Here is an 18,502-nt window from a genome sequence, read left to right as displayed (position 1 = left end):
AATGCTGCAGCCACTATGGACAACAGTTTGGAAGCTCTTAAACAGGCTCAGTATAGACTCCCCAACTCAACAATTACACTCATAAGGTATATACCCCAAAGAATTGACAACATAGGCTGAAACAAATACTTGTATTACAAAGTTAAGGATAAACTTTAAAAACATAAGTGAAATAGGCCTGATGCCAAAGGATAAATATTATATAATATCATTTAGGCAAATTCGTATTGACAGAAAGTAGATTATACTTTAGCAGGGTCTGTGGAAGAGGAAAGTGCGAAGTTGTTGCTTAATGGTTATAGGGTTTTTGTTAGTGGAGGTGACAAAATTTGGAAATGGAGATTTGGGATGATTACACAGCATGGTGAATATAATTAAGACCACAAAATTGTCCACTAAAATTGGTTTAAAATGGAAAGTTTTAGATTAATGATATTTGACCATAATTAAAATTTTACAGAGATAGAAACCCTTTTACAATTAAAAATAAAGTTATTAACTTGGTTTTCTTATTAATTTGAAGTGAAAGTGTTTTCAAATCATTTTTCTCTAAAAAAATGAAGATGACCACAAATGAATCCCTACTAGGAAAATAAATGGAATGCTCCTAAAAAGGCAGCTTTTATATTTCATATCTATAATGATTTAATTTTAGATGGAAGATATATTACTTGAGACTTTACTCTGATTGTATTAAAAGTTTTTTCTTTTGTGTAATTTTTCTGAAATGACCAATGCTAAATATTGCTATAATTATTTATCTTTCTCATGGTAATTTTTTTGGTACTGGGGATTGAACCCAGGGGTACTCAACTACTGAGACACATCGCCAGTCCTTTTTATTTTTTATTTTGAGGCATGGTCTAAGTTCCTTTGTGCCTCAATAAATTGCTAAGTCTGGTCTCAAATTTGCAATCCTCCTGCCTCAGCCTCCTGAGTCACTGGGATTACAGGCATGTGCCACCATACCTTGCTGTGGTAATCTGTTTTATAGAACACATAGACACATCTGAACTAATCTGGTCCATCCCCACATTTTATTTATTCAAGCTTAATAGTCAAAGCCTCAAAACAATAGCATATTTCTGGCTAGTAACGTTTCTGAGTAAAGTTTCTGGCAATAAATATTTGGAGGGCATATTATAGTTGACTGCTGTGCCCAGGATTTTGCAAGACCTAATCGAAGTATTGACTGGACTGTGTCCCTTTCTGGTGGTCAAAGTGATCTAAACTTATGTGACGGCGGGATTCAGTTGTTTATGGTTGTGGAACCAACATCCCTATTTATTGCTGGATGTTACCCAGGCCATTCTAAGTGCCTAGGGACTACAGAATTCCTTGCTTATGTGGCAGCTTACTTCTTCAAGGGCAACCACTGAATCTCTCTAAATGCCTTCACCTAATTGAGTCAGGCCCACCCAGATTAATGTCCCTTTTGATGTACTCGCCATCAACTCATCTGGGACATGAATTGCATCTTAAAAATCATTTTGCCTTTGCCATATCCTCTTGGCTAAAAGTATATCATGGATTCTGTTCACAATTTAAGGAATCAAGCATCGCTAGAATGTGTCCACCATACCTTGGAACTATTACCTAATATTGGCAAGAGATGGAGAGAAGGATGATTTTTACAATGAAAAACCAATGTAGCTAGGTAAAACTTTGGTTGAAGAAATGGACAAGTATTCTCTTTATGTTCTCCAGCTTCCCATGGTTGCCATTTCTGAGGGTTCTTCAGAGAAAGGGAACCAACCAAAAAGGTGTGTGTATGTGTGTTGATAGGTGAACACATTAGGAATTGGTCTCATATGATTAAGAAGGCAGGTAAAGGGGCTGGGGTTGTGGCTCAGTGATAGAGCGCTTGCCTAGCACATGTGAGGGGTTCAATCATCAGCACCACATATAAATAAATAAATAAATATCCATTGACAACTAAAAACATATGTTAAAGAAGAAGGCAGGTAAATTCCAGGATCTGTAGGGTCACCTGGTGAGCTAGAGAACCAAGAAGAGTTGATGTTTCAGTTCTAATTTTAAGGCAAGAGAAAAACTAATGACTTGATTCAACAAACAAGGGTCACTATTATTTATGATATGGTAAACCTTTTTTTCTATTCAGACCTTCAACTGATGGGACAAGACCTACCCACATTAGGAAGGACAATCTACTTTACTTGGTCTCCTAATTTGAAAAACACTCCCAGAGACACACCTGGAATAATACTTAACCAAATATCAGGACATCACATTGCCTGAGCAAGTTAACCCATAGTTGTTCTTTAGTAGCTGCATGACCTTTCCTGTGACAAGTGGTACTAATCCAATAATCATGTCATCTGGCCTCACCAAGATCCTACAATTCTTATGAACCTGAGGTCAGGGCTGAGATGTCTTTTTCAGGCAATTTCCTGAATCCATTGCTGGGATGCTTCTCAGGTATGTTACGGTTCTTTAGGTAATGTGACATCAGTGGGCAAAGAGAAACCAGGTGCATGTGATCAGGCATAAAGGGGCAATGATGACACCAGGAGCAGAGACAGGAGGCCTTCCCTTCCTAGAGTTCATCAGCTAGGCATACCCAGTGCCCCTTCTATCTGTTAGCCTCTGCCACTTCCTCCATTGTGATGAATATCAGAAATGATAAACATGTTCCTGCTTTGCTTACCAGAAATTTGGAACAGAACTCCCCAAACTCCCCACAAAACAGAGGAAATTATAGAGAAATGGCCTGATGAAAAATGTTGGGAAGCCAAGTTGCATGTGGATGTATCCATGAACCTTGAGGCTTTCTAGTTCTGAGTGTGAGCCATCCTGCTCTCAGCCCCAAACATTGTTTCCCAGTTCGCCATAGCTTCACCTCAAGATGTCTTTGTCAGATAGGGATTTGAGTCGAGTGACGTCTCGAGTAGCTGAGAATATCCCACGTGTATTATGCTTGTCTTGGAACAGTTGTCAGTTAAACAGGTGTTATACAAAGACATGGGGAAAGAAAAGAGGAGCAAACCACTCTCTAAATGACTCTAAAAGGATTGTGATTCTTCTGCATGTCAGAGGAACTCTAAAACTATCTGTTCAACCGCTCAGCAATTATATATCCATTTGGCTGGGAGAGAATTTATGTAGAACATTTGCCCCGGCTTTTCCAAAAGCAGTTTGGAACTCCTCTTCATCATCCATTAAGGAGGATGCAGAGGGCCATCTTTAGTATGAGAACTGGGAAGTGGTTCCACTCCCCCAGCTATTTGTCAAGCTTGGGAAGAGTGGCATATTTCAATTTCTAGATGACAGCAACAGGTACTGCCCAAATGACCAGGTTTTTGCTATATATCTAACAAATGCAAAACTTGGAGGTATGTCAGTGAGGAACTGTCAAAGGCTATCAGATAAAGAAAGACAGGGAGGTCAGATTCGTGAAGCTCCTGCTGCCTCCTGGTGTGGACACTTGGCTTCAATGCAATTCCAGAGGAATGTGTTCACAGTTGCATTTGCCCCTTGCTTAGTGTCCCTGTTCCCATGTGTGTCTGGCATGATCTTTCCCCAGCTGCTGCTCTGAATCAGGGCTTTTGACAGAGATTCCTGTGGGACTACAGCAACATCAGTCAGTAACTAGTGATTTCCAGACCAGCAGAAGAACATTTTTAAATGTATGTGATAACATACATTTATGTGCCACTGGCAGTCACTCATCGTATCCCTTCCTACTACCCAGACTTTCCCTCATTCCTTCCTGCTGCTTTTCTTGGTCTGGGAGTGACGGTCTCTGCTACTGATCTTAGCTACAAAGACAGTGGGTCAGAGCCAGATTGGTCAGCAGAGGTTGACAGTGGAGATGTTGGAGACTTCTCCAGTAATCCCGAAGGCTATGATTGTGAGCATTCACAAATATTGCTGGGAGGTATGGGGACCAAAAGAAAAAAAGAAAAAAAAAACACAACCCCAAACACTTTCTTACTCCTCTGTCCAAATTGTGAACAAATTAGGAAATGAGTCAAAACAGAATGGTATATGGAAAGCAAACTATCATCTGTATTTCTAATAAAGTTAGTGTTGGGGAATAGACTTTGTGAATTAGACAGAGCTACCTGGTTGCAGACAATTGAGTCACAGCTTACCCCTGTCTTCCTCTCCCAACCTACCTGACCCAGGCTCTCCACCTATGAAACTAAGGCCAACCGAAAAAGGAAGCAACTGGCTATGAATGCTCGTTTCTCTTTTAAAACCTCACCGCTTCAGTCTACTGCTTTCAGAAAAAAGTGAATAATGGGACCAGAGAAAGGCAGAAATGTTAGGTTAGTGAATTTCATATTGAAGAAAGCATCAAGGAGAGGAAAGGATTTCCCCACCCCACTTAAGCTTAGGAACAGATTTCTGAGGTGATGTGGTCAACTCTGCTTCAGGATATCTGGACTTAAACAATGAAGAACAGCAGGTCAGTTGGGCTAGGAACCCAAGCACCTGGCTTCCAAATTGACTTTCCCACCATTAATTTCCCTCCCTAGCACCTGAAGTGTCATATTTGTTTGGTGGAACCTTTGGCATAAAGACAGAATAAAATATGGTTGGCTTTCCATATCCATGGGTTTCATACCTGCAGGTTCCTCTCCTGCACATTAACCAACTACCAATCAAAAACATTCGAGAAAAATGTGTCCATACTGAACACGTGTAGACTTTTTCTTGTCAGTATTCCCTAAATGGCACAGGATAACAATGATTTCCATGGCATTAACATTGTATTAGGATTTAGAGATAATCTAGTGATGGTCCACATAAACAGCCTTCCTGTTCCCTTTATGATCTCATCTCATTCCAGTGTCCCCTTCACTCTCTTAATCCAAATTTACAGCCTCCCAAGTCTCTGGGATTACAGGAGTGCACCTCTAGGCCCTGCTGTCATTCACACTCTTATCTCAGGACCTTTGTTTTTTTGATCCCTCTGCTGGTGACACTCTTGCCCTTGATATCTCCACGGCTCACTCTCTTTTGCACTTCCTCAAGGCCTGTGCTTGGATAATTCCTTCTCAGTGAGGTATTCTATATTGTTTTTATGACACTAAAATATACTGTAGTTACAGAAAGCTAGCTGACATATTAGGTGCTTAACTCATAAAAGTTTCTCACATGGGTCTCACAGCAATTCCCAGTGGTTCACTTCCAATTAGGGACTCCAAGATCCTTGATGGTATCACCTTAGTGATTTGTGTATTCTGTTTACTGTTCCCTGCCAAAGTATGAAATCCATGAGAACTAGGTATTTTTGCCAAGCTCTTTTTCATATCTTTTGTATTCCTAAAGTCTTGAATGTTGTATGATATATATTAAGTTCCCAGTATTGAAATAAAGTTGAAAGTGTTATGGGAGGAAATGGAAACAGAAAACCTTAAAGGAAGTAACTTTTCTTCTTAGGTTAAAGATGGTGAAGATATACAAATTACACATATAATATTTGGTTATTGTCATTAAAATAGCTACAGATGATTTACAGGCTTTAGAACATATTTAGTTTTTTAGTGTTAACATTTGAATATTGTATTAGTTTCCAGTTGCTGCCATAACATGTTATAATAAATTTAGTGGCTCAAACCACAGATATCTAATTCTTACATTTCAGACACACCTCTCCCCAGGGCAAAAGGTCTTGGAAGAGCTGCATCCCATTTTTAGAGGCTCATTTTTGTCTTTAGCAAAATTCAACTCCTCATAGGACAGAGCTTCCTCTTCCCTTACTAATTGTCAACTGAGAGCCATTCCCAGCTCTTCAAGTGAATGTGTATTCCTCAGCTCATGGCCCCCTTCCTCCATCTTCAGAGGTGCCGGTGGCAAACAAAGCAAGTCTTCTCATTTCTCCTGCCTCTTTTTCCTTTTTATCTCTTTCACATACTCTTCTACCTCCCTCGTTTGATTTGAAGACTTCATGTGATTACATTGGGTCTACTTGGATAATTGAATCTAATTTCCCTTCATTTAAAAATCAAGTGATTAGCAACCTTAAATCCACCTTTTGCCTAAGGTAACACAGTCACAGGCTCCAGGGATTAGAAGTTGAGCATTTTGAAGGGGCCATTATTGAGCCTACCACAGATGGACAAATGATTATGTGATAGGGTCTGGTGATGTGGTATGGGCTGGGTTTGGGTTCCAGCTTTCCATCTTGACAGCTGGGTTACTTGGAAAGTGTTCCTTAACCTCATTGACATTCAGATTTCTGTGTATCAAATGAGAACAATAATATTATCTGCCTCATGGGTTGTTGCCAATATTGAATGTGACTTGTGAAAATAGGTGGTAAATATCAGGAATTCTATTTTACTGGTTTTAAAACATAATTGGAGTATTCCCTTTGTTCTATATCTGAGTTCCAAACCCAGCTTAGAGCCTACCTTGGAAAATCTTACCTTTAAATAGAAAAAGGAGACCAAGTGCTCCTTGGCTAAAACCTCACCAAACCAGCTGGGTTTACAGGGAATGAGGGGGAAGTTAACTCTAAGTACTTATGATTCATTTACAACTAAATCATTAAATGCTATTTTAAGGACATTTGATGGCTCAAGGCTTTTAAAATAATCGTAATGCCTTTTTCTTAAACAGAAATGCTGCCAAGTATAAACAAACTCAAATACCATTTGCTTAAAAATTCTTCTCAAACAAATTTGGAGTGGGTTCTAACCTGGCACAATATATTCTTCCATCTGAATTCCCTGCAGGAATTCCTGAGAAGCAACACTAGCTCTGTTTACTGAATGGGGAGTTAGCAGAGGTGGCAGGCGTGAGTGAAAAGAAAAGCACCCATCTAATTGGAATGTTTCTTTCTTTATTAGAACTATTTTCTGTATTTCAATTATTTTAATTGGGAGCTACTATGTTCTGGTGCTTTCCATTAGCTAAAATGTGCTTCTTTTAACTATCTAAGGGGGTCAAATTCCTTAGCATATAGGTAGAGAACTGCACTTCCTGGAGATGCTGAGGACCATTTGAGCTTCCACATTGATGAATTTGACTTTAAGGCCAAATTGAACTAACTGCCTTTTGATGAGCTTGAGTGCAGCTTGTGACTAACTAGGGAGAAAAGAATGTAAACAGTTTGTATTTTATATGAAATGAGAGGAGCAGAACTCATGTCTTGATCAATTGGAAGAAGCTTCTCTTGCCCTTCTTTTTCAACCTTCTTCATCCATTTACGGCTACTCTCATCAGTAGCACAGCCCTATTCCATGGAAAGCCTGGGAGCACAAGGCCACAAGGATATACAAAGATTCATAATTTTTGAGAGATGTTTTTATAGCTGGTGCCATGCATTAGTATTTGCTTTATGGTTCCTGCCGAAGGTTCAGTCAAGATGGGTCACTAATGTATTCAAGTGATTTTTTATACCTTTATTTAATTTATTTTTTTATTTGTATGTGGTGCTGAGGATGGAACCCAGTGCCTCACACATGCCAGGCAAGTGCTCTACCACTGAGCCACAACCCCAGCCCTCAAGTGATTGTTTTTAATCAATGTCTCTGGGTTTGAAGTGAGCACCAGTAAGTGACAGAAACACATATGAGAACAAAAAACAGCCACAAGGGAAGGAAGAGAACTCTGCCTGCTTGAAAATTAGAAGCATTTCATGACTGATAGAAAGTAAAATTTGTTTCCTTCTTCAATACTTTTGGAGGGAGGAGAGTTTTGGAGAAGTAAAAGTGAGCCAGATGGCACAGTCACTACCAATCATCTAATTTTCAAATAATCTTGTAGTATAATTTTCCAGTTATAAGTACTAGGACAAGGAACTTCTGGCAGTCAACAGAGCCTGTGAAGTGGGATTTTATGAGCTCCCAAGATATCTTAGGAAGCTTGGGGCAACCACCAGGAGCAAACTTCTTCCTTGGCCCATGAGATTTGCATCAGGGATTAGTTTGGAAACCTGAAGTGCAAATGTGAAAGGAATAGAGAGGAGGAACAGTGCAAGACTCCTGTCAGTGTTGTGTGTGTGTGTGAGGAGGTGTGATATGGAGGTCCATGGGCCCTAGGCAGGCTATACGTCTTCAGAGTGCACTTGGGAGTATACTTGCATGTAAAACTCTGTCCTCTGAGATGAGTACTCTAGAAATGGAAACAACTGAGGGTGAGAAAATAGACTTCCTCTAGCAATTTAGCCTGTGATGTTCCTTGAAAAGGTCTTAAGATCAAAGACTGGAAATATTTCAGCACAAAAAGTTTCTGTGAGTAGCTATGACATCACTTTGAGAGCCTAACTGGAGCATCTATACAAATAGCTGTTAAAAGCAAAGGCATGTGTCAAGACACACACGTGCACCACATGCGTGCGCACACACACACACACACACACACACACACAGGTCAGAGGTGGCTGAAACAACACACGCAGAGCAGTGCATTATCTGGAAACCTTATCCTTGAATGAAGCCAGTGACCTCCATTATTATGCCTAGAGAAAGATGCATTTAGGACAAAATTGATGCATGGAATCAGTCTGTAAGCAATCTGTAAAAGCTACAGGGGTATTTCAGTCCCTAGGACATTGGGCCAGAAGCACATTGCATTAATAACAAGACATTTGAGACCTGATAAAATTTGTCAATGAAGTCAGTCACAATTAAACATTTTCAAGAAATCCCAGATGGCATTTTGAAAGAAGTACGACTTAGGCTCATCAGTCAGTCAGATAATCCATGAGAAATGCAGCCATCTTTTTTCTCCCCTGGGTCATTCCTGCTATTTTGACCAAATAGTAAAGTGAAGATCATGCAAAAACTTTTCTGGAGCAGTGTGGATATAGGTGGTTGGTGTTTTTCCCCTTTGTGAAAGACATTATCAATGTTAATTTAAGGTCAGGCTCATTTGATACTTAGGGAGTTCTGAATACATATGGAGTACCTATCATGATGTTTTTGTCCGATTTTTCACCACTGTCACCAAAAGACCTTACAAGAACAATTAGAGCAGGAAAAAGTCATTTTGGGGGCTCGTGGTTTCAGAGGTCTCAGTCTATAGATGGCTCACTCCATTCCTTGGGGTCTGAGACAGAACATTATGGCAGAAGTGTGTGTTGGAGAAAAGCAGATCCGGATATGATGATCAGGAAACAGAGAGAGCTCTGCTCAAAAAGGACAAAATATAAACCCCAGAAGCATGCCCCCAGGGACCCACCTCCTCTAGCCACAACTGACCTGCCTATAGTTACCACCCAGTTAGTCCTTATCAGGAGATTAATGCTCCGATTGTTTTAAGAATTTCATAACCCAATCATTTCACCTCTAAAATTTCCTGCATTGTCTCACACATGAGCTTTTGGGGGACACCTAATATCTAAACCATAACACAATGTCTAGACATTGTGCTATATACATTATGTTTTTAACTGGTAAAACAACTCTAAGGAGTCCAGTGTTGTCATTCAGTTGTGTCATCTGTGAAAGGTATGAAATTGACTTGTCCAGGATCATGCAGTAGGTGGCAGAGGTGCTCCCTCTTGCACCCCATGCCTGGGTTCCCATGCATATACGTTTAACTCTGCCCAAATAAAAGTTTGGTCTGAGGAGAGAATGAATGACTCCATGCTTAGTAGCAATTATCTGCCAACCACTTTGCTAGATGTATCTCAAATTTTGTGCATAGCAATCACTTTAGAATCTTATGAAAATATGGATTCCAATTTTGTTGATCTGGAATGGGCAGGGCTGAGAGTCTGCATGTTAATAACCTCTCAGGTGGTACCCAAAGTGAAGAGAGGGTCCAAAGAAAATTTCACATGATCTTCACTTTAGTTTCTGAGCCAAAATAGGGAGAATGACCCAGGGGAGAAAAAAGGTGGCTGTACTGCTCATGGATCATCATGCTGACTGACAAGCAAGAGCCATATTTCTTTCAAAGTGCTATCTGTATTTTTTTTTTGAAAATGTTGAATTGTGACTGGCTTCCTCAAAACAATTATATTTCTTCTCACTTGGGAGACCAGGGTCTACACTTAAAAATAGCTATCACTCTATTTTATGGGGGAAGAAACAGTCCCAAAGAGAATACATGACTTGCCCAAATTCATGGCGATGGTAAGGAGTACCGGCTATGATTTGAAACCAGAACAGGTTGATTACAAGGACTTTGCAGGATAGCCTACTGCACTACTCCTTGAGAGATCCATTTGTATTCCACACTTGATCAAAGAGCCTGGCACTTTAAAGTCCTAGCTTCTTGTAGAGCTTTTCCTTTTTTCTCTTCAGAAAACATATTTGCAGTTAATTGTGTGCTTACACTTGTGGGTTTTTCTCTTTCTCATTCAATTAGACATATTGCTTTGTCACCTTCAGTGTACCTTAGAACCACCTGGGGAACTCATTAGACTACCAAGGCCCAAACCCCACACATAGACCAATTAAACCAGAGTCTCTGGAGGTTGGTCTCATGTATGGACACTTTCTAAAAGCTCTCTAGGTGATTTTACTGTGCAGCTATCAGAACACTAAATTGTAGGATTTAAAGAAACAATTTCTGGAAAATATCCCCCCAGTTCCCTTTTTTATGATGTCCAAGAAGAAGGTCCTGTATATTAAACTAGCTAGTCCCCAGAAAGTTTCCTATTAAGTTTCTGCTATCATTTTTGTGCCTGTGAACTTTGACTTCCCCAAGATTGCAGCTGATATAAGTTTGACATGGTTCTTCATGAACCCTAAAGGTTTCCATATGGGCTCCTAAAGGTGAGGAGCCCATGAAGGAACTAATGAGGAGGGACCAAAGTGGAGAGATGGATTGCTTTCAGGGCAAGACACATGTTCAAAGTCGTGACTCACTTACCAGCCTAAGGTCTTGAGGAACATTAAGAAAAACTGAGTTTTGTTTTATTGAGTTAAATAAAACTAGCTAGTGAGGATATATTCATTTTTAAAGATCAGAACACAGAGCATTGTTAGACTAATGCTGTAGTAGAGCTCTGAGTAATCTATCATGGTGGTTCAAGCTGGAAGGGGGCTGCTTGTGTCATTTTACACAGTAAATAGCACCACTGCACAACTGCATAAGGATTGGTGGCAAATCTGGACTGAGCTCTAGGAAAAGATAGAAATGAAAAGATAATCAGGGGCCTGAACCTGCCCTCCAGAGAAAAAGAGAAAGGAATTTTCACTGGAGAGAGTGAAGAAAAGCTTTATGTGGATTGGTTATTCTCAACTCTGGCAAGGCAGTCAAAACACCTGAGGAGCTTCAAAACCTCCCAGTGCTCAAGCTGCAGCCAGGAAATGCTGGTTTAATTAGTCTGTCTTGCCACCATGGGTATTTTAGTTTTTAAAAGTCCCACGGGTGATTCTAATGCTGAGGCACAGCTGAGAATCACTGGTTTGGATTGTATTTGCCTTGGACAAGAGAGAATTTAGACAGGCACAGGTAACTGAGGAGAGACAGAGCAAATATATTTTTTCTTTCTTTTTTTGGGGGGGACGGGGTACTTGAGATTGAACTCAGGGGCACTTAACCACTGAACCACTTCCCCAGGCCTATTTTGTATTTTATTTTGAGACAGGGTCTCACTGAGTTGCTTAGCACCTCGCTTTTGCTGAGGCTGGCTTTGAACTCGAGATCTTCCTGCTTCAGCCTCCCAGGGTGCTGGAATTACAGGTGTGTGCCATTGCACCCCGCCAGAACAGATATCTTGCAGATATTGGTTCTCCAAGTGTGATCCCAGCAGTGTCACCATCTGGGGACTTATGAGAAATGCCCATTGTCAGACTCCATGCCAAATCACTACAAACTGTAATTCTGAGGGTGGTACCTAGCCTTCTGTGTCTTAACAAGTCCTTTAGGTGAGTGCATTGCATGCTTCAAATTGATTGTACTTGAACAGCATTTGTGGAAGGGTAGTGCAATGAGATATGACTAGAAAACTTGAAAGTTACAGGCTAGTGTCAATTCTTCTAACAATATCATTGAGATGTACAGCAATACCCAGCTTTCTATGATAGAATGTACTTCTCTCTGATCTTGCCATATTCTTCTCACATACTTAAAATTATAGCAGGGATAAGACGTGTGTCATTTATGCTGCAGCAGAGGACCCCTGGAAGCACACTCTGCTGGTTTGAAGCTGCCCTTTTCTTCTTAATGGATCCATTTGTGTCTTCAGCAGGCAGATGTATTCTCTCTGGGTACATGGGCCATTACATGATGAGAAGGCCAGGGCTGGAGGAAGCTGCTGTCATAATGCCAAAGAAGGTTCCCCCAGTTTCTCCATCTTGCTTCTAATTCCCACCTAAGTCAGGGCTTTGGTTGACTGGACCCCACCTATTGTTCACAGAAGGCCCTTGAGAATACTCACTGAGTCCCAACCAATGGCACTCAGTTGGGAAATCCTTTTCCCTAAACTAAGTGCTCTACTGATGTGTGGCAGGAAGGCTTTCCACTTTACCAGTCAGAGGGGTTCTGTTCCCTGGGTGATTGGCATGCTCACCAGTGCATTCCATTCTTTTCCTCATCCTTGTGGGCCAAGCTCCCTTGAATGGAACTGCTATGTCTTGGAGGATGCTGAGCATCTCTGAGTGTCACAAAGGGACTTCTGGAATAGTGCAACAAAGAGGACTGTAGGTTAGAAGGACTACCATCTTCAAGTTCACTGATTCTCCATTAAGCCAATTATGGCTTCAGTGGGTATGGTCGGAGTCATTTGGCAATGTCTGTAAACATTTTTGACTGTCACACCTGGGGAGGGTGCTACTGGCACCTAGCATGTGGAAGTTAGGGATGCTGCTCATCCCACAAGGCACAGAACAGCACCCTACAACAAAGATTTATTAGGCCCCAATGGTCAAAGTACCAGTGTTCAATGTTGTGAAACCCTAGTCCAATCCAAATCTCTTTTTTCTGATATGAGGAATTTGAGGATCAGAGCAGTAAAGTGGAATTCCAGAGGTCATACAGAAAGTGTTGAGTAGGGCTGGGGATACTGATTTTCAAACCAGAATGCCAGGCTCAGCAGTCTCATCTCTGGCATGGATGTCATTTCCTCCACTGAAGCACCCCCTTACTTTGTGCCTGCTACATGCCAGGCAATGTGCTCTTTCCATTTATTCCTACTCCTTAATGTACATGTTCAAGGGAGGCATGACTATCCTTAGAAGGAACTCATTTTGTGCATATAAAATTACCATATGCAAAGTGTTTTAGGCCATTTGCAAAACAAAGGTGTTCTCCAAAGAGACTGAAACATGGTTCTTAGGGAACATTCTAGGCATATATGTGAAAGTGATTATTCTTCTAAGTTTTCAGTAAAAGCCCACAATGTTGACCTAAAAGCTGTCCCACGGCATCACAAGATAAATTTAATAAAATGTTATATGGAAATTAACAATTAGAAGAGGAAGTTTACCATTTGTATTGTGGGAAGGGTGAGTGAAGGAGAGCATCTTTCAGTAGACTAATGAGAATTCTTTGAATGTGAGCTTGGAGTGAGGCCCTGTCCTGGACCCCATAAATAATATGGTAAAGGAGATATAAAATATTCCAAACTGAGGGTGCTTATACTTCGTATGTTGAGAGTCAGACAAAACAGATAGATAGATAGATAGATAGATAGATAGATAGATAGATAGATAGATAGATGAAATAATTATCCTGACAAGCGCACTTCTAGAAAGGCATTTATAAAGGGTACATTCCAGTAGAACCTTGAAGTACATAGAAGGGCAGTTAGAGGGAACAGCAAGTCCAAGGCCTTGAGGCAAGATAAAGTCCAACATAGTTTAGAGACTAATGGAATCTAGTATGAGCAAGAAGAAGGCATATAATGGAATTGAGGAGGTTTAGGGGGAATGGGCACCAGGGTAAGACATTCGCCTTTCATTCTACTCTGAAAAGAGCAGAACGACATGAAGAAAGATGGGGTAGAAGAAGACCTACAAGTGCATGGGGGACTGGATAGAGAATGGTGGGGATTATAAAGCAGAATATAACTAAAATGTCAACAAATATTTCAAAGTTATGTCCACCTTCACCAACTTTAATGACTATTATCATTCTTCTCTTTGTTGACTTATTTACTTAAGTTATTCATGCATATTTAAACCTGCCTTCTTGATAGTGTCCACTGTGGCAATAAAGCTTAATATTATTTATAGATAAATAGATAGGGAGGGAGGCGGAATGTGACTCTTCAGTTAACGGATCCTGTGGTTTTATGTACTTTTCAGCATGACAGGTGCTCAGTGACATGGAAGACTAGTAATTAGTGTATTTTCTTCTCACTTTTTTTCTGATTACATGAGGACATTTGGTAATCTGTATATTATGTCATATTTTCTGTTTCATAGAATTTTTTTAAGTATTTTCTGGTTGGAATCACTAATATATGTCTAATAACTTTGGTAGTCTCATTACTGTATTCATTTCCATTGCCCTGGTGATCCTAGATTTGCTTTGATTTAAAATCATGTATCATTAATTATGTTGAGTCCTCTTTGTGAAGAGTTAATTTAAAAACAAACAAACAAAAAAACAAAAACCAAAACATAGCACCATCAAATAATTTAGGGCTTGTTAACTGTTGCCAGCTTGATGCTAGTAAACCCTGCGAATTACAGTGGCCTGGTGACAGGGAAAGTGCCTTTTCTGGCATTGTCTAAATTATTTCCTAGACTGTCTCTGCTTACTTTTCTGTCTTTAAATAAAGAAAGAAAATTGGTTTTAGATAGAGGTAATCATGGAAGTTAAGACATTCCAAAAGACCTGATCACTATCAATATATTGAAACTTTTACAAAGTAGTATACAATTGGACTTTCTGGCAAACACGCCAGAATCCTGGTTTCTGGGCTGGGTTTTTCCAATAACTTACTGTGTGAGTTTTTCAAGCCATTTCTCCTTCCTAAGCCATATTTTCCTTTTTTTAAGACAAAAAGTTTGCGTTAAATTATCTCTAAAGAGATTGTTTGGAATGACATAGAGGATTACATCATATTACTAAATTTGTGGGTACTGTTTTATATCAATATTTGTTGATATAATTTTATAAAGCAAGAGCTAGACTTACTAAATATGGAAAGATAAATGATGAACTTTTTAATTAAAGTATATTTCAACCAAGTATGGCATTGCATGCCTACAATCCCATCTACTTGGGAAGCTACAGCAGGACGATCGCAAGTTCAAAGCCAGACTGGGCAATTTGGGGAGACCCTGTTTCAAAATAAAAAAATAAAATGCACTCAGAATGTGACTCAGTGGTAGAGTGCTTTGCCTAGCATTTGTGAAGCCCTGGGTTCATTCCCCAGTCGTGTAAAAAGCAAACAAAAATGCATTTCAAAGATATAGTACATGGAAATTTTAAATATTTATCAGAGGTTAAGTACTGCTATAAATTGGATCCTAGATTGAAATGGGACTATTTCTGTGAGTATGAGTATCTTAGACCAGGTCAGCAGGCTTGGACTCTACCAAATTCTCTTATCATGGCTGCTCCTTGTCCCTGTCCTTGATTTTGGTAATTGGTGAGAAGTCTGCTGAAGAGTGGGGATGGTTCTGTATCAGTCCAAAGTTTCTGCTGAGAAACAAAATCTAGATGCAGGCTTACCCACCTAATGCTTAATTGATAGAACCCTTTTTGTAATGAGAACAAGCTCCTTCATAAGTTGTGCTCATGACTATCATTCCATCACTAAGGTCACTTATTCTTGTCACCTCTGTGTCTGAGTATGCCACCTGTCAGTGTCTGTGTGTCTGTGAATGTGTGGATTTGCATGTGTGCACTTGTCTCTTCTAACCCCGTGCTACTCTTGTGGCACTTTGGAATCCTGAGAGGGTGGGTTGTGTGGTCAAGACTGGGGGTGCTGCTTTGTCGGTGAAAATTCCCTGGAGGCATACCACTTTGCTGCGGTTCTCATGGGGCTCAGCAGCCTTTTGAAAAGGATGGGTCTCCTGGATTCAGAAACCAACTCTGAGCCCCTGTTACCACCTTATCTGTCAAAGTCAAGCTGAACCTCTGAAAGAGGAGGAAGCTTTGTATAATCCCAGTGTCTACCTACTCAGTGGAGATTTTTGACCCTCCACCCCACCAGAATTGGACAAATCTATTGTTGGAAAGAGCAAGAGGCCTCACTGGTTCCAATGAATGGAGGCAGGAGTAAGAGTAGAGGTTGTGGGCAAGAAGGGAATTTATTAGAAGCAGGGAACTGGCTGAGAACAGTGGAATAATCTAGGAAAAGAAGATTCTCATTTTCCCTCTTCTGAGGAGCTGACTTCTTTGTAACTCCTTCATTTTTCTAGAACTGGTGATTCTTGGAAGTCCAGTATCTTCATCCCTTCCTTAGGGAAGTAGAACAAAGTTACCCACCTGCCTTAGTGCTGGTATCCTGCGGGAAATCCCCTTTCTCTCCTGTTGCTCTGCACTGCACATACAGCCATTCTCCCACCTGACAGTCCTGGGAATAAGAGGATTTGATATAATAGTTTTAGTTTTCCTCCAAAATACTTTAAGGTTAGAGATTTTATAGATTCAACTGAGTTATTGCTTATACAATGCCATTTCTGGTTAGAAAATCCAAAATATTTCTATGTTAGTTTGGGTATTCTTTATTTTTTTCTGTGTTGCCTGACTTAACTGATGTTTGAGGCATTGAGTAGAGAGACAGCCTGTGACCCAAAGCTGAGCCATTAACTCCCAGATGTTCACGATTTTCAAGGAAATGTTCTGTGCCTGTGGTTATTACTCAGATGGCTCCTTAAATGCTCTCATCTTGGCACCTTTTGCACTTGCTAAATTCAGTTTAGAAATAACAGGAGAGAGAGGGAATTTTGTGGTATACAATTATCCTGCACTTTCGTGACCTTCATGCTTTCTCCATCATGATGAATTTTGGGGTTAGCCCTTGTATCAGTCAGCATGCAGATTTTGCTAGAATTTTGTTGTATGGTACAGATAACCAGTTGTATCTAATTAAACAATAATGATGGCAGTGTAAGGCATTTTCTGGGAATTAATGACCAGCTGGGAAAAGCTGATGGCTGGAGAGTCAGCCAAAGGCTATTAGCTTTGGTCCACCATTAATCTCCAGAAATGCCTGTTTGTGACATCATTGTTGCTATTGAACAATGAAAATGGAAGACAATTTACCAATACGTACATCATGTGTTCCTGAGCAACAACTTTCCTGTGCAATCTCCAAAAGTCATTTTTTCGTTTTTATCCTCCAATTGCCCTTTAATCTTAAAATGTGTTTTCTATATAGCACTTCTTGAAAATGGAATTTCTCAGTTTTCATATAATCATGGTTTTTTTTTTTTTATGTGTTCTAATTTGGGAGTTTTCTTTAAATATTTTGGATGGTAAAAATCAGAATTTGTCTTCAGCTGTGATACTGGAATTTGATAAGTGTCTATATTATCATAACTATCTGCTCATGGCAGGAAATGTTTGCACATGTTTTGAACAGCAGCTGTTGCTAGCAAAGATGTGTATTCCACAACAAGATCCTAAAAAGTTGTAGTAACATCCCTAGTAGATGAAGGGAACTCTGTGCTGGGAAAAGCTATGCTGGTGTATCTATAGAATATTTTTGATTACTGCCACTGATTGTTAGAACAAAATAGAGAACTAAAATATTCATCACTTTCTTGCATAATTTAATGACTTATAAAGGATGACAATGATTCCAAATACAGGCAATCTATCAAGAACTTGTTCCAAACTCATAATATGAATTTAAAAGTTATGTTGGTTTTTATGCCACCCGCCCCCCATATGAAAGGAAGTTCTTAAAGCCCATTAAAATCCCAGCCAGTGAGTCAGGAATGTTTTGCCAAATGCAGAAACTTCAGATCCCATCTAAATTCAGCTATAAACCGCTTACTTTTTACAAACACCACAGCATTAGTCTCCCCATAAGAAATCTGCTGGTGGTGTCAGTCCTCCTAAATGCATGTTAAGTGTATACATTTGGGGGACAAGAATGAGTCAGCAAATCATTAATCACAGCTTTGCAGGCACTGACTCACTCCTGGTGAAAGGGAATAGCCTCACTGGGAAGAGTGTGAAAGAGAAAAAAAATTCATTCTGGGGTTTGTTCCCTGTTTCTGCAAATGCAGATCAAATTTGCACCCACTTTGGTGGGAGGTTTTCAGACTATAGAATGTAGCAGTGGACCCTATAAAGGCAGCCATCTGGGTTTTGCAGAGAAAAACCTCTAGTGCTCCATAGGCCTACTTAGGAAACACACATGGACCTAGAAAGAAAAGGCAGACTGAGAGGAGCCTTGTGTGTATCTAAAAGGCCCATATTAGTAAACCAGGTCCTGCTCTTCCACAATCCAATAAGGTAGCTCTTTGATCCATGGTTGATTATTGGGCCATCAGCCAGAATCTCTGCCCTTCATAAAGGCTTTTGAACATCTGAAGGGCATTTATCATGGCCCCAGTTCTCTTGAGAAACCAAAGAGCAGAATCCTCCATTCTCTGCAGACTTAGTACACACCTCTTGGAAGTCAGGCCGTCACCAAGAGCAGACCAAGAACCTTAAGTTAACT

At 40.1% G+C, this 18,502-nt stretch overlaps 1 protein-coding gene across 5 annotated transcripts in view; it reads left to right on the top strand.

Moving 5' to 3' along the window:
* The window catches only part of Fgf13 (fibroblast growth factor 13), a 510,261-nt gene that overhangs the window by 298,089 nt on the left and 193,670 nt on the right, over positions 1 to 18,502 (top strand). The gene's annotated exons all lie outside the window — the stretch shown is intronic.

This window comes from Sciurus carolinensis, chromosome X, assembly GCF_902686445.1.
Source record: "Sciurus carolinensis chromosome X, mSciCar1.2, whole genome shotgun sequence".
In the NCBI taxonomy this organism is placed as follows: Eukaryota; Metazoa; Chordata; class Mammalia; order Rodentia; family Sciuridae; genus Sciurus; species Sciurus carolinensis.
Note: the sequence above shows the minus strand (reverse complement) of the source record. Positions and strands in the feature narration are given on the sequence as shown.